This window comes from Suncus etruscus, chromosome 7, assembly GCF_024139225.1.
Source record: "Suncus etruscus isolate mSunEtr1 chromosome 7, mSunEtr1.pri.cur, whole genome shotgun sequence".
Lineage (NCBI taxonomy): Eukaryota > Metazoa > Chordata > Mammalia > Eulipotyphla > Soricidae > Suncus > Suncus etruscus.
The window spans coordinates 37,334,321-37,354,858 of NC_064854.1; the positions used below are offsets into that span (position 1 = coordinate 37,334,321).

The following is a 20,538-nucleotide window of genomic DNA, read 5'->3' on the forward strand; positions in this document are numbered from 1 at the left end:
CTCTCTCTCTCTCTCTCTCTATTTTGCAAAAGTGATGACATGACAATAATTAAGTCAATCTTTTTTGGGGGGCCTGGGACAAGAGAGCTTGGGCCATGCTCAACAGTATTCAGGGCTTACTTCTGGCTTTGCATTCAGGGATCACTCTTGGTGGTGTTTGAGGAACTAGGTGGAATGCCACGGGTAGAATCTGGATTGGCCATATACAAGGCAAACACGCTAACAGCTGTCCTATTGCTCCAGCCATAATCAAGTCAATTAATTGATATGGCTTTTAGGCCTATTATATTCTTTTGAGCACTAATTTGCATCCTATGAGAAAGCTATTCAGGGGCCGGAGAGATAGCATGGAGGTAAGGCGTTTGCCTTTCATGCGGAGGTCATCGGTTCAAATCCAGGTGTCCCATATGGTCCCCTGTGACTGCCAGGAGCAATTTCTGAGCCTGGAGCCAGGAATAACCCCTGAGCACTGCTGGGTGTGACCCAAAAACCACACACACACACAAAAAAAAGTTATTCAAGCATTTTGTGTCTAACACCCCCCGCCCAAATCTCACTCCCCAATAAAAAACTATTTCAGACATCTTTAAGACAAGGGCCAAGTCTTACAAATGATCATAAATACACTTTCAGCAGAATGGGAAGCTAAATACAGAAAGTTTAACTTTTATTATTAAAAAAGCAAAGTCCTGCCTTTTATTTATTTATTTATTTATTTATTTATTTATTTAGGGCCACACCTGTTTGATGCTCAGGGGTTACTCCTGGCTACGCGCTCAGAAATCGCCCCTGGCTTGGGGGGACCATATGGGACGTCGGGGATTCGAACCACGGTCCTTCCTTGGCTAGCACTTGCACTTACCTCTAACGCCACCTCACTGGCCCCAAAGTCTTGCTTTTTAAATATGTATCTGAGTTCTTCTGGTTCACAAATCATCTAATTTCTGAATGATGTCTTGGAAAGAGACTTTCCACTATTATATTAGAACATAGTTCTCAAACATGTATGTCTTAGAGTAATTCTACACAAATTGAAGAAATCCATAGTTGGGAAATCTCACATTGAAAATGAATATATAATTAGTATTAACATTTTTTAAGAAAGTGGGATGGTCTTTCATCATTTAATGTACTGGATGGGTACCTAGCACCCTTGTTTTTCTATTAATTTCATTAGAGCTTCTATAATATCCTGTCAGTCCTTTTAATTTGATTGTTTTCCCAATCAATAAAATCTTGTCTTCCCTTTCTTCTTCTGACAAATCTTCTGAACTGATCGACCAGAGAACATTATAGGTTAATGGATCTAAAATGTGCTACTTGACAACATGTACCTTTCGTCCCCATCTGGGTAACACATCAAGGCTTCCCTTCCATATTTTTGAGCCAGGCAGACTGTTATTTTCACTGGTTCAAAGATATATCTACTAGTATCTTTTATTTTAAAACATGTATTTTTTAATTATGATTGCCAGCTACAATCCTCTTATCTCAATTTCCTTGCTGTTCACATGAAATTGTAATGTCAAGGGCATAGGAGAGATTTATAAGAGAGAGAGAGAGAGAGAGAGAGAGAGAGAGAGAGAGAGAGAGAGAGAGAGAGAGAGAAAGGTGAACATTTTTAAACTCACTGCCATCTTTCTAGTTGTGCCTCAGTTTCTAGCAAACTTCATAGCTTTTCATAAGACTGCAGGCTTGAGTAAAAAAGTTCTTTACAAATATAACTGGAAATATTTCTATATTGTTTTCCTTCAGCATAGAGAACCTGAAGCTCATAATTATTAGGCTCATGAAATCCATACCATAGATTAAAATTGACTGACTGTGATTGAGAGTGCAGTCTTTCAATGAAGAAAAAGGGACTATTGTCCATAATTTTAAATTATGATGATCTTGAAAGTTTTTGCAGCATGGGACTAGTTCTAAAGGTACTTTTGCCCTTATTTCCAAATCTGAGTAGCTGGTAAGATGACTGTTTCACTTTCTTTTCTTTGCTTGCTTTAGGCTTTGGCTCTCGAAAATGCTGACCAACTTGCTTAAAACTAACAAAGCCACTCTAAGGTTGATGTTGGAAAACAGGCTGCAATGGTTTTCATGATTGATGATGACTTCCAAAGACTGGAAGACTGTCAAGCACCCTTGGGGAACAAGAATTGGCAGTCTGAAAGTAAAATACTGGCTTCAAGAGATAAAACCATTGCAACTACACAGTTCTGTTTCTCAGGCCAGTCTACTATGGGCCAATAATTCACATTTGAACTTCTAAAGTTCTCAGTTCATTCTTCTTGCCAAGAAAGCAAAAGGAAATTTTAAATATTCATTAGCATTAGTGGCTAATCCCTACATACCCTAATCAATTTATATTTGTGTGTATTGCCAAATTAAGTTGCTCATTATTTGGGGGACTATCATACAGATACCATCTAAGTTGATCAGATGGGTGAGTGAGATAAGAGTCTTAATGAGAAGACTCAATTAATAATTGATCAACAGAGCACAAAAAAGGAGAGATGAGAAGGGGAATTATAGATGGTTTTTGTACTAAAAAAACATAGACATAAGGTTAAAACCAATATTACTCAAGCCTACATTTACAGACTGGCATTTTTGGCCAATCTAAAAATTTATTTTACACACATACATACCACACATGTATATGGTGTGTGTGCATGGACATGCATGTGTGTGCAATTTTTAAAACTAAAGGGAATGGGCTGGTTTTAGGTCAATAATGACTATAAAGAGATTCAAGGATTGTTTAGTATTTTTTTATTTTTTATTTTGGGGCTATACCTGGTGGTGCTCAAGGATTGCTCCTGACTCTCCACTTAGGGGTCACTCTGGTGCTGGGGACTGAACCAGAGTCTTCCTCATACAAGACAAGTAGCTTACCCCCTGTACTGTTTTTCTGGGTCCTATAAGTTTTTTTTATTTTCCTGCAGGGTTAAGTCAGGGTACATTGGTTCACACATGTACAGAGATTCCTAACTGCCTTTACAACAGGATTCCGAATTTTCTGGAATTCTAATCTTTTCCATCCACGATTGCCATGGGGATTGTACTCTCCCCAGGTCAGAGGTGAACTAGGCTTTAGAGACCATTCAGATTGTACCATGGTATCCTGCTTTGCAAATCATGATTCACGCTGACTGTAGCAATGGTCCTGTCTATGGGTAAGCACTGGAGTCTGTTTTGCAGCTGTGTGCCTCAGGCATGCCAATTCAACCCCCTCCTTAGGTACAGGGGCTGAAAAAGAAACTCGACAATACTGGTTCTCACAAATGCATATTGTATGTATAAGGGCATCATCCAAGTGCTTGTTTAAAAATAGGAATTGACTGGAACTCCCTTTGAGATTTTCTGATTCATTATGTGTAGTCCAGGGTAAGGGGATCTGCATGCATCAAAAGCAATACAGATGCTAGAGGGACAAAGAAAACAATGCCTGCAGCCTCATATTGGGACAAATTTCAGTGCCTTTGGGGTAATAAACTCAAGAGTGATCTAAAGGGGCGGGGAGAGTTAGTTGGTTCTAGCAGACTGTTGTCTGAAGAAAAAAGACCTGGTTTCTCTTCCTCTGCCCTCTTCTTCACCACTCTTCTTTTTCATCTGCCTTCTCCTCCATCTCCCCTACACTACTCTCTCCTTCCCTTCTACAGTTCCCTTCCATTCCCATTTTGAATGGTCACTTATTTTATTTTTTCATCCTAGATGAGACTTCTTCCAAAAATCTGTAAACTGTGAGTTTGAAACCTCTACACAATATTTTGCAAATGCAACCAATTGTGTGTATTATTTTTATAGGCTATTTACTTTCTCTATCAAAAGTAAGGCAAGTGATTCACTAGTAAAGATCCTAAGAAACAAATATTTAAAAACCTGACAACTTAGCATTGTTAGTGTAGCCTTGCCTCTCCTAAATTATCTATTCCTTCTTATCTGTCTAATTCTAGAAAACTGTCCTGCAGGTTTGAGCTAAATTTATTTAAAAAAATTTTATCTCTTTGCACAAGCAGATGTTTATCGAAGTTGGTTATGTAACTGATAAATTCCTTTGCTATTTTTTAAAATTTATTTAGGCAAAGGATATATGAAAAGCAGAATCAGAGGCCATACTTTAATATAAAGAATTCAATGGAAGGAGGAACAGTTTTTTTTTTTTTCATAGGTGGCACTACTTTAGTCTAGTAATCTTCCCATGCAAAAAAGATAAAAGGGAAGGGTGGGGGTAGGCATAAGAGCATGGGGGCCAAATCATGGCTAGCTTCCCAAGATGCTCAGAATGGGTCAATGATTAATTATGATCTCTAATATAAGAGAAGTAAAATTGTTGCCAGAAGAGGAAGAAATACTATCTACATTACCTTTTATTTCTTTCCATCATTTCAGTTCTATCATTAAGTCAAATCAAAAAATCAAATTCTCAAAAAAAAAAAATCAAATTCTCATTCCTTGAAGTCGTTTCTAACCAAGTCAGACCATATTTTCTTCCTCATACTAGCTTTTATTTAATTTAAATATTATTTTATAGTGTTTGCCACAACCTAGACTTAAATATCCTCCTTTTATTCTCATATTTTTTTTTTCTTTTTCAACCATACCTGGCAATGCTTGGGACCATGTGAGATTGGGACCAGGGATTGAATCTGCATTGACTATGCACAAGGCAAGTGCCCTACCCTACCTACTGTACTATCTTCTCAGTCTCAAAATGTTGTCCTTTCCTAATTTAGGAACATCACACAACTATGTGCCTTTTTTGTACATCACATCTCAGCGGCCTAACACATTGCTCAGCAAATATTTGTACTGGAGAAACTTTAAGGTGGCCTCAATGAACACCAGTTGCTGGTATTTATGCCTATTTGCAATTCCTCCAGCCTGGAATTTGAGCAGGGCCTATGATTTGCTTCTAACCAATAAAATGGACGAAGGTGAGGAATATGTATAAGAATGCTAGATCTATTTTATCTTGCCAGTCTATCTTCCTTCTTTCTGGGTTTGAAAAAGACCACACATCTTAGAGCTACAAAGAGCAAAATGCTGCCAAATATTCCAGGAGCAAGGATGTAGGTGATTTTTTTAGGAGTCCCACCAATTGAGAACCAAACCTGCTGGCACCTTGATGACATCTGGACAATATCCAAAGAGAGGATTCAGCTAAGCTGTTTGCAGACTTCAGACACTCTTAGTGATATAATATAGGTCTGTTACTTTATACTGCTATACCTGCATACTTGATGTAGCACTAAAAAGCAAATATCCGTCAATTCTGGCCTAGGTCATATGATTTTCTTTCAGCAAATGATATTAGCAGATGTGATCTAGTAGGAGTTTGAAATGTGGATTGCAATGATGGGTCTGCTCTCTTGTGTTTCATTAACAGTAGGTGCTACAGAAACTACCCGTGTCTTCTTGCCATAAACACTCATCACAATGTACCACATTTCCATAAATAATGTTTGGCAGGCTAGTGAGCAGTCACCCCTTATCAATAGTTTTGCTTTTCTTCATAATGAAACAGTACTAGGTGTGCACAAAATAATGCCCAGAGTTGAAACTTATAAGTTGATTAGAAGAGCAAAATAAAAAGTCATATTTATGAATAAGTTTTATCACTATAATTTATCTGATAAATGATTAGGCACACCAAACAGCTAGGCACACCAAAATTTTAGCCTCTGAGAACAAAGACACAAGTAAATACAACTGTAGAAGATGTCACTGAAAAATGGTGACTATGGAGTCTTATCACATAAAATCATCAGATTGTGTTTTCCTTGGAGGACCAAGATAATAGTCAAGAATGCTCACATCTATCCAGTTGTTTGGGAGATCTTTTTCTAACCTTTCATCATTTCACCCAACACACTTCATTCTGGCTATGGGATCCCAACGAAGAAACTGAGTATTATTAGAAAGAATGATGAAATATACCTGCCCACCCAATCTTTCAGCAAAACAGGACTCAGGGACTTATTTTTAGTTTTTCTTTCAGGAAAACTGGTGACCTGTCAGAATTTGGGTTAACATGCAACTTACAGGAGACACCCTTGCTCAAAACTGCTTTGCTTGTTTTGCCAAGAGTTTAGTACTTAAAGATATTTTTTCAAACCCAATTTTAGAAAGAAGTATATAGCAAAGATTTTTAGAGTAAAGATCTTAGTAAAGAGTAAAAAGTTTAGTAAAGATTGCTTTAATATTTTTAAGACTCCTATCACCAGTCTTTACATTTCTGCTATATATTTCCCAAGCCAAGCAATGTAGTACAAAAATCTAAGCCTAAGCATAAAATTCTATACCAAACAGTAGTGAATTTCACACCTGCATTTGGCAACCAATTACTAGGAACACAAGATGACATTATTCTTTTCCCAATTAAGAAATACACAAACTCTACTTCCAAATTTCATCTGGGATCTTAGGAATAAGCCAATAGCAGACTAGAATATATATTTTTGATTGTTTGTTTGGGGGCCACACCTGGCAGATCTCCAGGGTTACTCCTGGCTCTGTAATCAGAAATTACTCCTGACAGGCTTAGGAGACCATACGGGATGTCGGGGATTGAACCTGGGTCAAGAATGTACACAGCTCTACCCAAAGTGCTATCGCTCAGGCCCCTAGAATATATATTTAAATATATGTATTTCTTTCAATCCCCAAGTATTTTAAAGTTCTAGATTTTTATTAACTGCCAATTTTTCTTTTATTTATTTATTTATTTATTTATTTATTTATTTATTTATTTATTTATTTTGGTTTTACAGGCCACATCTGTTTTATGCTCAGGGGTTAATCCTGGCTAAGCACTCAGAAATCACCCTTGGCTTGGGGGGACCATATGGGACGCCAGGCGATCGAACCGCGGTCCTTCCTTGGCTAGCGCTTGCAAGGCATACACCTTACCTCTAGCAACACCTCGCCGGCCCAACTAAGAATTTTTCTGACTATGGAATTTCTCTGCTACAATTTTTCTAATTCTGAGTCTCCATAGGTAATACTTTTGAAGTGTCATTCTGGTCTGTATTCCAACACACTTACTAAGGAGAAAATACCATATACCAAAGCTTCCAGAACTCATTTATTCACAGTCCAAGATGCCATTGTAAAATAACTAGAATCCCATTCCCTGCATAGCCCAATGTTCAATTCATCTCAAATTCCAGGGGAGGGAAAACAAAGAAGTTGCTTCATTTGCACCAAGTCTTTCCTGGAAGTCACTTAAAACAGTCACCAAGATTGGAATAGAAAAAAAAGACACTGGAAAAACATATGTAGGGCAGACCTGTCACACAGTACAGAAGCAAGCAGGCAGCAATGACCATGAGTGTCTCAGATCATTAAGCAATGTCTTACTGTGATGTCATGCAAGGATGTACAGAGCTGTAATCCTTTCAAAACAGACAGATTGTCAGCATGATAAAGTGGAGACAAACAAGTTCTTGAACAGGAATGACTAAAGCGTTGGGGGGAAGAATGGCACAGAACTCAATGGAGTGGCAAGCCCAACACCCAGGCATTGCTGCCCTCCTAGTCTAGAGGTAAACAATTTTTACCTCCATCTTTTTTTCCTACACTGATTAGCAACTCCATAAAATATTCCATTGCGTGTAATCGCCAGACAAATAGTTATAATCTACAGATGTCAGAACTGAGTTCTTAATTGCCATAAATTAGTGAGCAAACACAGGTTTCTCATTAAACCCATTACACCCGTATGTTAAAATGGAGCACTTGTCATGTGTTCTCTTTTCTGGCACTCAAATCAGTATTCTTTGTAGAATCCTAGGTACAGGAAAATTGTTGATGTGTGAGTGTGTGTTATCTGTTGCAGAACTATTTCTATTATTGGGGAGCAGATCTTCTAATATCAGTGCCTGGTTGCTTTATTTTGGAAGGCCTTCCTAAGCAGAAGATCTGGGGGGGGGGGGCATACAATGGAGATTCTTAGCTAAAAGGCCATTGGTTCAAAGCAAAGACTCAAGTCTGCAAACAGTGCTCTACTACTCAGACTCTGCTATGCTAGAATTATCTTTACCACAACTGGAAGTAATTGTGTATGTGTATGTGTGTGTGTGTGTGTGTGTGTGTGTGTAACATTTTAGGGTTACATCTGGATTCCTGGTGATGCTTAAGGGACCATGTGATACAAGTAACCTAACTTCAGTATTCTCTCCTAGTCCCTTAATTTTAATGAATTGTTATAATGTATTGTACTTTCATGTCTAGTTTTCATCAGCTACAGTGGTATCACCATTCTGTGACAGCTGTTTCTACTCCTAAGAGGAACATCAGGCATTTCCCTGGTACTCAGCTTTGCTTTGTCACCTGTACAGGTGAAAAAGCATAAATTGATATATTAATGGGGAAAAAAGGAGAAATGAAAATGCCCTGAAAAGTGAACTCTAGCTTTTCCACCTCACTAAGAAATAGGGGCTTTGTCTTCTAGCTCTATATCTGGGGCTGGGGGATTTATGAGGAATGGGGGGAAAGGGTGGAAGGGTTAAACCAAGAAACGTATCAATTACCAATCTACAAATAAAAATAGCTCCTAAGCACAAGCTTCATTAAGTTTTATCAGCAAGCTTCTTGGGGTTTTACACTCAAACCACAGGTCATAAATTCACAGTGAATCCCCCCCATATGCTCACCAAACACCTGAATTCAATTTCTCTTCTGGTTGTGAAGTAGGAATGTGATGCTCAAATTAATTATGCATGCAAAGTTAGCTTCTAACAAGGGCAGCTTTTTTTTGCAATGCTAAAGGGTATTTATAACATCTGAAAATTGGGAATATATCTTTCTTCTAGCTTAGCATTTTTATATTGATATGAAGGTAAAAATTCTCTTCTCCATATCTGAACAATGGAAAATCTAAGTTGGTAAATGCCTGGTGATAGGTTTGTGTTTTTTCTGTAGATAACTCCAGATATTTGAGGTACGGGAACAAATAGAGTCTTTAATATCCACTTTCAGGTGTTTTGACAAATATTCCTATAGATGAGTACAAATCATCTCACATGATAAACATCCCAAATGAGGCTAACTGGATATATTTATGTGCCTATGTATACAAGTAAAATGAGCAATTTAGGAAATATGTCATTTTCAGTATATTCTTACAATTTTGTTCATCATCTGTAATATGAAAAGAATTATGAGAAACTTATGCAAATCCCAAAGGCACTCACTTTCCTCAGCTGATAAAATTCATTTTCAGATTCTGACACCCATGATTTGTTGTCCATTTCACACCAATTTCAGTGTAATAAATCATAACAAATGAAAAACATACAGCTACGTTCTCTGGGTTAAAAAGGTGGTCACCAAAGCTGTTAATGCTGCATTTGCTTCTTATGTGATGGGTCAAAAGGATGCTTGCTTCTCTCCATCAGGAGGACTTTGGGCTGGATCTCACTCTGGGCCCCTCTGTGCTCATTGGGTAACAGGGCTATCATTTTATAAGCAGCAAAAACTTAGGAATGTACCCCTCGTCTCATTTTATTACTATCATCACTCTTCCTTATTAGCCTGTCACTGGGCTCAGGCCAGAGTGAGAAAAATTTAGTTTTACTTTTTCGAGGGGAATTCCTCCAGCTACAAAGCACACACGTGCATAGACATACATAATTTCAAGACCCCACAATAAATAAATGCAAAAAAGACATTCTGTTGTGAGCCCGAGGTAGTTTTTCCCAACTAAGGCATTTCACAGAAATAATCCAAGTTGACTTCTACTAAAAAAAGATTACTTCAACTATGGCAGTCACATGGTCAACAAAGCAGCCTATTGAAACCCAAAGTAGTACTAAAAAGCACACTAAAAAATCTTATCATTATAAAGGTCATCAAAGTTTTTGTCTCAGACATCATACAATCTACAATAAGAAAATGTTAAACAAATGGCCTTTGAATATTGTTTCAGTGAATCAGAGGTCCCAAAAGCCCCAAGACAGTCAAAAATTCAAATGAAAATGGGAAAAGGTAGTAAGTAGTGCTCCTGAGTCTCCAAGCAGGTACTCCTTCAAACAAACAAATGATTTCCAGGAATTTTTATGGATTTAAATGCATCCTACCATAAAACTGTACTGACTAGGAGCTGGAGTGATAGTACAGCAGGCAAGGTGCTTGCCTTGAACATGGCTGACTTTGGTTCAATACCCAATAACCTCTATGGTTCCCTGAGCCCCACAGAGAGTGATCCCTGAGCTCAGAGTCAGGAGTGAGATCTGTGCACTAGCAGGTGTGACCCTAAATTAATCAAACAAAACTTTACTGCCAGGAAGAAGGCCCTCTGCTCTGCACAACTCAAATTTCTGTTATAATGTAAGGTTCAGGCTCAAAGTGTTCTTTTCATAGTGAGTGTGGTTTCCATGAACTCTCTTATATATTCTACTAGGTTAAGAAAGTTTATGTCTTCTACTTTTCATTCAGAGGAACTGCCAGGGATTCAGAGGTTAGCCAGTGTGACTCTCACACAGTTGAAGTCGGTGCTTCAAATTAAACTGTGCATTTAGGTGCCTGAATAAAGAGCAAATGGAATTCAATATTAAAGGTTAAAACCTTAACTAATGGAAGAGAGAAAAATCAGGAATACACTATGAAATTTTGAAGTTAAAAAAAAGGCAGTGAAGGGGCCAGAGTGGTGGCACAGCAGTGTGGTGTTTGTCTTGCATACTGCTGACCTAGGACGGTTCGATCACCTGGCCTCCCATATGCTCCCCCAAGCCAGGAGTGATTTCTGAGCATATAGCCAGGAGTAAACCCTGAGTGTCACTGGGTGTGGCCCAAAAGGCTCCACCCCCAAAAAGGCAGTGAAATGAAATAAGACCTGATGAGTTTTGTTGATAAAATGAAATTATCAGGTTTATTTTTTCACTTTAGAGAAGTTTTGTCATACAAACAGAAATTAATTATTGCGCTATCATTTTAATCTTTGACCATGAAAGAACTACATATACTTCATGTCTAACATTTTCCTTTTTTAAATGAAAACTGTCTGCAAATACTTTATAAAATTATGCTATATTTTAAGAAAAAATCCAATGCAATATAATGCTTAACATTCATGTTATAATTTTGAATTATGGCAATCTTCTACCTGGATTTCTGATGTTACAAGAAATTGAGGGTTTCATAATTGGTTAACACTGAAATGCTTTTTTGAGTAGAGTACTAAGGTAAAAGCAAAAATATACATGTATTAGTTGTTCTTGTTATTGCTTTGATTTTGGGGACACACAAGAGGTGCTCAAGGCTTACTTCTATGCTCAGCAAGAACTCTTAGAGTGCACTGGAAGACCATATACATCGTGCCATGAATTGAATTTGATTTTATTCCATGGAAGGCAAACATCCAAGCCTGTACTGGTCTAGTTTTTGTTGGTTTAAGCAGAACATTGGGCATCCCCAAATAAAGTTAGCACATAATTTTGCTTTGAATCAATAAAATAGCTTTTCTATTTTTTTTTTTGGACTGATAGTATTTTTTGCTTTTATTTTTTGCTCCTAATTAACTTCATAGTTATTAGTAAATTTTTTTAAGTTATTTTCTTCTATACACAGCTAGATCATGTTCTATTTTACAAATTATTTATTGGAGTAGAAGGGATAAATGAGATAGCAAAATGAATTTAACTTCATATTTCATACTTTGCTGAATTATTTTGAATGAACTTTAAAAAGTGTGAACATATAGGCTTGGAATTACTGCTATATCTTTAAAATGACTTTCACAATTTTTTTTCGAAAATCACAAATTTTCAAAGTAAAATCTATTTATAACATGTAATTTTGAATGCTAATTAAATACAAAGAAAAATATTTCCTGTTTCATTATTTCTTACTTCTCTGACTAGCCAATCCCAAGAAACATACTTAAAAGGCTCTCCAATCTTTTCTAAAATGTTAACTCAACCAAAGATATGCAGAATAGATAATTATAATTGCTTCTATGTGACATACATTTGCGCATGCTTCTCCTATGACTCAGATTCTTTCATTTACTATGCTTTGACAGTTCCTAACATAAAACACTATTCTGATTTATTTATTTCTTGATTTGGTTTTTTTTTATTTAAATTGAGGATTAAATGACATTTTATCATTATATTACTTGCAGGTCTACAACATAATGATATGATACCTGTATATATTGTGAAGTGATCACCAAAATAAATAAGTCTAGATACCTTCCATTTCAATGTATACACTGTGTGTGATGAGAAGTTTAAAGATATATTTTTATGAAATTTCAAATATGCCACATGTTGATTTCAAATATGCCACAAAATGTTGATTTGGAACCTTAGTCATACCAATATAATGTACATTCTTTTGGATTTGATTATTTGTCAACTGGAATACTTTACTTTTAGATCCATTTCTCCCACTTAGCACTCCCCCGACCTCTGGAGACCACCGAATCTGTCCTTTATATAAAGTAGTTTATTTTTGGGATTTTTAGATTTCACATTTATTTATTTATTTATTGGTCACACTCGGCAGTGCACAGAGATTTCACATTTAAATGAGATACTGTGTTTGTCTTTTGCTCACTTATATCCTATAGCATAATGCTATCAGGGTTTACCATACTGTAGCAAATAGGATATTTCATCTTGTGGCTAAATGACATATATACATATATTTAATGTTTTGGAAACTACTACTTTTGTTTTTATAGTCACTACACTAAGTTAAGATAACACTATACTTAGGGCGGGAGAGATAGCACAGCCGTAGGGCATTAGCCTTGCATGCCACTGGTCCAGGATGGATGGTGGTTCGAAACCTGGTATCCCATGTGGTCCCCGTGTCTGCCAGGAACAACTTCTGAGCACAGAGCTAGAAATAACCCCTGAGCGCTGCCAGGTATGACCCAAAAATCAAAACAAAACAAAACAAAACCACTTTTGTTAAATTATCAATGATTTATCATACAATAGTTATAAATTTAACAATAATTACTAGCTACATACCTCTAGCATTTCACTACATATTTATAAGTGATACACTTATGCCGCAACTCCTGATTCATTCATCTTGGACTTTGTCTATTGACTTCTTATGAAAGTAAAGCATTGGCTCCTCACATACTGACCCCTAATTTCATGTCCCCTATACAGATAAAGCATAAAATATTTTGTAATTTCATTATTGCTTTTATAAATATTACGCACTGCTAACTCAGACACTTATGATTACCATTTTTTTCTTTTAGGACATTTTTGGGTTTTATGTGCTTAACTTTGCTTGTCTTTACTTTCCTTCACCCTCTACAGTCTTTTTAAAGTAGGCTAATTTTTAGTTATTTCATTCAAGAGCTTATGAGAGAAAATCCCATATATTACTTTAGTGTTTATATAATACATTACAATTTGCATAGATTTTATTTTTCCAGAAATAGTCCAGCAAGGAGGGCCTGAAGGGTTGACAGGTGTTCAGCGTGTCTTGATTTTCTTAGACTATTTTTAGAAGTTTAAGTTCACAGCAAAATTGTGAGAAAAGCAGAGAAATTTCCCATATGCCTCCCTTGTTAACAAACTGAGAACCTTCCTTCACAATCAACATCTCCTACTCGAAAGGTACATTTGTTACGACTCTCGGACCTTCCCCATCATGAGTAAATAAAACTCTGAGTTTTATTTACTGAGAAATTACTCCTGGAAAATCAATCCTGGTGGTGTCTTTTCTACGGGTTTGGGCAAAGGAACAATGGCATAGTATCAGAGTATTTTCACTGTCTTCGAATTCCTCTTTGCTATAATTATTCATCCCTCCTCTAAATCCCTGGCAACAAGTGATCCATTTTATATTTCTACAGTTTTGTTTTCTAAAGTATGTCATATAGCTGGAATCATACAGTAGGTGGCTTTCACAAATTTTTTTTGCTTAGAAATAAGCATTAACTTTCTCCCATATATATGTTTATGCTTGACAGCTCATTTCCCTTTTTTTGGCTCTGGATAATCCTCAATTTTCTGGAAGTACTAGAATTTATTCTTAGATTTACCTGATGAAATATCTTGATTGTTTGAAATATCTTAAAAAGATATCTTGGTTGCTTCCAAGTTTAAGCAATTATGAATAAACATTCAAAAATACTGAAATTCTTGTGTGGACTTAGAAACATGACTGTTGAGTCATATGATAAAAGTATACTAAGTGTAGTAAGAAATGAACAATTTTTTTTGCAATGTACCTGATTTTGTATTGATACTAGCAATAAATGAAACTAACTACTATTCTAGCTCTTCTGCATTAGGTTTTGTCAAAGTTCTTATTCTAACCATTCTAATAGGTACATTCTGGTGTCTCATTGCTTTGCTTGTTTTGTTTTGTTTTTGTTTTTTGGGTCATGCCTGGTAATGCCCAGGGGTTACTCCTGATATTGCATTCAAGAATTACCCCTGGAAATTGGGGGAGCCATATGGAACGCCAGGTATTGAACCCAGGTGGACCTTGTGCAGAGCAAATGCCTTACCCACTGTACTATAATTCCAGCTCTTTAATTGTATTTCTCTGATGGCAAATTATGGAAAGCATATTTTCACTTATATACCTGCCATCTGTCTATCATTTTCATTGAGATACCTAGTAACAGGTTTGGCCCTTTTAAAAGTTAGATTTCTTATTGCTGAGTTTTTTGTTTATTTGTGTTTTCATTGCTGAGTTCTTTGCATGTGCTTGATAAAAGTTCTTACTCAGATTTGCCTTTCGCAAATAGTTTTCTCTATCTATAAACTTTTAGACACAGTTCTACTAGATCAAACCTATCATAGCTTCTCAATGCCAATATTTCTCCTTTGAGTTTCCTAATCCCAAATAGAGTTCACACAGGCTGCAATCTGCACAAGTTCTCCTGTTCCCTGCAAAGTGAATCCTCAAGTCTACCTTCATCATTACCCTGGGACAATAGAATGCATATTCTGTAGCTTCCTCAAGGGGGATATACCAGAAGATTTTTTAAAATGTTTACAATTATTAATTTTTTTCTGCTATCACCATTCAATGAGATTTTGGCTAACTAAAAATAATTATGGGATATAAAATAGTGCCCTTCAATATTTACATGTCTAGCTCCATAGTCTTTTAGCTTCCAAAATTACTACTGAGAAATCAAATTTCCAACTGTTTTATTTTATAGTTTTTGAAAGATCACTCTTTTATTTCTGATATCTTGAAATTTCACTATGCTGGTATCTTTTAAAAATTGATTTTTCTGCATAGTAGTAATTATGTCAGTCTAGAAATATAAGTTCTCTACTTCTGGATAAATTTCTTACTTTATTTCAGTAAGAATTTCTTCATTATCTCTCTATTCTTTTTTTCTAGAAAGCATATTAGTCATGTACTGGATGTCCCTGAATAAACTTATAATATCTGGGTTGGTCCTTTTTTTTCCCCTTGGTTTTCTGGGCCACACCTGGTGGTGCTCAGAGGTTACTCCTGGCTCTGCGCTCAGAAATCACTCTTGGCTCAGGGGACCACGTGGGGACCTATGGGATGCCGGGGATCAAACCTGCATTCATCATGTATCAGCTGTGTGCAAGGCAAATGCCCTACTACTGTGCTACACTCAGGCCCCTATGCATTTTTATCAGTATAGATATTCATACGCATATATTAAGCTTCATGTAAAACTTAACAAAGATCTCAACACATTGAACTTATAAGCCAAATTGCATGATTTAGTCAAGTCTTGCAAACTTTCCTCCCCACACATCCTGGCATTATACAAATTGCTTTGTTAAACTTTGAAATGTCTCTGCTTGTCTATAACATCACCTGGAAGCAATCCTCTACCTCGGAAGACCCTACACTGCTCAGACATCGACCTGCTCAAAAGAGACTTCTCTTAACACTGAGAAGACTTAACAACAACAACACCTGCTTACAGGACAGGGCTCCCTGCATTGCCCTTTGATTGTGAGGTGAAACGAGAGGACGCTCCGCATCCTGACTTCAATGTAGGATATGCAGATTCCAGGATCTTTAATACAGAAACATGATACCAACAACAGACTGTGTGAAAAATAAAAGTGTGTTGGCACTACAGACAATGTCTTGGAACGGACGATCTAGCTTGCCTGGAGCCTAGAGTGGGTCTTGTGCCTGGAAACTTGAGGTCGGGTCTCTTTGTATTTAGGCCAAGGTTATTCCTTTCCATGTCCCTCATATTTTGGTGGGCCTATGCAAACAACAATTGCCACTCTAACACCGTTTTTACTGTGCTCCTTTGACTCTAATCCTTAAAAAGAACCCACTTAAAATTTGAGGTTAACTTAAGCTAATATGCATGTACATGGAAATGTAAAAAAATACTATGCCTGTAATGTTTAAGGAGTTACATAAGTTTTATGGCTTTAGATTGCCTTGTGTGCTGTTAAGAAATATTATAATGTGTTACGATCTGGGGACTTGAGGGACAAAGTAATTGTACATGGATTCTTTCTTATTTATCTTAATGTTCTTTGGCTAAAATTTCAAAGTTAAGATATCAGCAAGGGGACTTCTGAGAATTATGTTATGGGTGATTGTCCTTCCACTGTAACTTTACCTTGTCCTCTTTCTTTGCATCTTTGTTCTCATAATTAAAAATAAAAAAATTAAAATAAAAACTTTGAAATGTCATGAATTGTTCTCAAATACATGTTTACTTTTGTTAGTCAATGAGATGATAATTTGCTCCTGGCTGGAGAGATAGCACAGTGGCATTTGCCTTGCAAGCAGCCGATCCAGGACCAAAGGTGGTTGGTTCGAATCTCGGTGTCCCATATGGTCCCTCGTGCCTGCCAGGAGCTATTTCTGAGCAGGCAGCCAGGAGTAACCCCTGAGCACTGCTGGGAGTGGCCCAAAAAACAAAAAACAAACAAAAAAAATTTGCTCCACCCCTAGTGTTCAGGGGTTACTTCTGGTTTAGTGCAAACCCAGAAATTACTACTGGCAGGTTCGGGGGACCCACTGTGCTATTGCTGTGGTACCTCATTTATCAATTTTTATATTGTTTTCTGACCTCCACTCTTAATTATTCTACCATATTTGAATCTTTTACAATGACTGTCCTGGTGACTTTAGTAGGGAGCCCATGCAAGGCGTTATCCTCCACAGCTATGTGAACAGGATTTGAGAATATGATTCTAGTCTCCAGCGCATTGCTACTAACAACAAAGCTGATGTCATTTCGTGGGAAATAGAGCTTGGTGATACTGTAAATCAACCGAAATAAGCAAACTGGACCAAGTTTGAGATACTGAAAAATCGTAGCTATAAAATAACCACTTTTTTTACTTTGCCTAAGTCAAAGTTTACCAAATGTTCTTTTTGTTTCAATCCTTGTATTTTGAAAATACTCTTAGAAATCACTGTCTCTTCAGTCTTGGAAAGAAGAATAATAAATATCATTTAACTATTTTTAAAAAGGTTTAAGAGATGCTTGACCTTTAGTTTTCACTGAGTATTCCAAGTAGAAAAAAGGACTCTTGCTGAATATTAATTAAATGAATATAGGATCTCCCCAATTTTTATTCATTTTTAATTTAAAATAAAATAAAAAATAAAAATATTTCAAATTAAATTAATTTTAATCTTATTTTATTTAAATATTTTAATTAAAAATGTTACTCTTACTCTTCGTATTTGTCACTAATTCTTTTTGTTTAATAGCTGTATTTTCATAGGCATGACCTCTTCTAAAAGTATAATTTGAGGATACATTGGTTGGCTTCTAGTTAATTAAGCCTTTATTGTGTCATAATGTTTTAATATGAATTTCAAAAGTATACTATAGCTGAACAAAATGTGAAAAACTATTAAGGACACATTATTCATGGAAATGATTCACTTTTCTAGTTTGACTTGTTCTCTCAATTTTAGTGATTCCTTAAATTGCTTTAGTTGAAAAAGTCACTAATATTGAATTCTGAGCACAAATTGTTTAAGATGAAGAATAAGTTAAACACTTGACCTTATAAGTTGATTTATATAATCAAATTTTCATGTCTATGTTTAGATGTTGTTCAAAAGACTTTAATTTGACATGTGACTAATAAATCTTTTTGGAAAACATAATTTCAATTTAATATTCTAGATTTTAACAAAAAACTTCCATAATGAGTGGTAATGTTTTTTGTCTTTTTTTTTTTTTTTTTTTGCAATTAATAGCAAAGAGCTAGAAATGAAATAGCGTAATGACAGAGTAAAGGTGCTACTAAATCATGAGTGGAAGGGGCAAAGGTTGCAGAAATTCAAGTGCATTTATTTCAAAATTAGCCTACATGCCTGAAGGCTTACTAAGGCAGGAGCAGTGCCAGCTTTTACCTGAGGACAGATGACAAAGAAATGGAGCAAAGCATCTGTTAAAACTCAGCATGGTCCTTTACAAGCAGATTGAAGACTACTTTTCTTATATTTTTACTTTCAATTGATGTGCAAAAACTATTGTGTAGGGGAGGTAAGCCAAGATTAAGTAAACTAACTATGTATGCAATAGCCAAGATTGATTATAAACAGATGCAGAGACATGACATAAATTTAGATATAAATATCAACAATCTCCTAACAAAGGCATATATATCCAGGAAGCAGTTTAGCATATTTGACTTTCAAAAGAAAGATTAGAAAATGTATGATAATATATGACCCATGTTTGTCATGAGCCAATTATCTGACAGGATGCTATGTTGAGAGGCAGATGTTGCAGACCTCTATAGATATAGTTTTGTTTTCATTTCTCATATTGTAATGTCTCTATAGACTGGCACTGATATTGTTTCATTTTGATATCATAATGGTGTCTCCCTGGATTTTGGCTGACATTTTGTTTTGACATTATGCTACAATAGACCTCCACTGACATTTCATTTTGTCACTGCAACATTGTTCCTATAGGTTTCTGTTACACTATTTTGTTTTGACATCAAAATGTCATCTCCATGTTCCTGGCATGACATTATCTATAGAACTTTATGAAGAGGTTTAGGGTCCATAGCATAGATGGGTAAAATGCAAAACATTTAATAAACTGGAAGGTATTTTGACAAATACACATTTATATGATATTTAATGCAAAATTTGCAAAATTGTTTCCATCAAATCACTACGGTTTATTACAATATAGATAATATTAAGGTGGTGATTTCCATCTTTCTAATAATATGAAACCCTGTCAATCCTTCTACATATAAAACATTTTAGAGAAATAATATTACCTTTTGTTGCAAGAATCAAGTTATTGTTTATTTTTATTTATAAGATCTATTTTGTATTTCTAATTAAATTTAAATGGAAGACATCTTTATAAAATATATGACTAAATTTAAGAAAGCACTGATCATAACACATTTTATATATCTCTAAATGAAAGAAAAAGTTACCTATTAAAGTGACATTTATAGCAAGAAATAGCTTCATATCAGAGATTTTATATTTGGAAAAATTATAAATCTTATAATTGATGGTGACAGCATGACATTCGATAAAGTTATCACTACCAATGAAATATAGCAATAAAAATGAAAGATGATAGTTTGAGTGTTTTCCTTTAAAATGATGAAACAAAAACATAAATCTCAAACTGATTTTTCAGTTTTTCAATGTCATATAGACATTGTTGGTGGATTTCCTGAGAAGGGATTTGAAATAGTTCCCCATTTCTTCATAGTTTTTCTATCTTTTGAATTTGTGAAATTTTCTATGAGCATTTACTATTCATAATAAAACCAAGTATGCTGATCCCAGAACAAAATATCTTTGTTAGACTATTTGAAATTCCCAGGAAAATATCATGACAAGCAGTGTGTAGGATGTTTGCTTTTCATGCTGCAGATCTGGGTTTGATCCTCAGCAGCCCATAAAATATGAGAGGGGGAGAGAAAGGGCGGGAAGAGAGAGAGAGAGAGAGAGAGAGAGAGAGAGAGAGAGAGAGAGAGAGAGAGAGAGAGAGAGAGAGAGAGAGAGGAGAGCTTTTTATTGATAAAAAATCAGCACGACATAAGATTCTAAAGTGAATATTTTTGTGTTTCTGCAACCTTTTTTGTAAACATGAAATTTGTTATAAAGATTTTATTTTAGAAAATATATATGTATCCCCATCCAAATTCAGACAACGTTCTTCAGTGCGGGGGATGATGGAATATGGGATCACTGGTGATGGGATTTGACATGCCAGTGGGATTTGTGTTGAAACATTGAATGCTAAAAACTCAACTATCACTGTGTAAACTATCACTGACTTTGTAAATATATTTGTATCTATCTATATGTGTCCACATATATGTGAGTATAAATACTCCTAACAATATCAGAAATGTTTATTTCTATAAATGGACTCAATATTTACCTTTATCACAAAATTATAATATTGCCATTTGTATTATAAATTCTTCCTTTGAAATGATCATTTTGTTACACTATTTTTTTCAAAAGTAAGCACTTACCCAGTCCTGAATTAGCCCAAGGATATGAAGACTACCTTTTGCAATGCAAATGATGAGTTTTTAGAGATAAACACAGAAGAAAGGAGACCCCTTAGAA

At 35.7% G+C, this 20,538-nt stretch overlaps 1 protein-coding gene across 10 annotated transcripts in view; it reads right to left on the reverse strand.

Annotated features, from left to right (window-relative positions):
- Window positions 1-20,538, reverse strand: part of PARD3 (par-3 family cell polarity regulator) — a 674,271-nt gene that overhangs the window by 19,529 nt on the left and 634,204 nt on the right. The gene's annotated exons all lie outside the window — the stretch shown is intronic.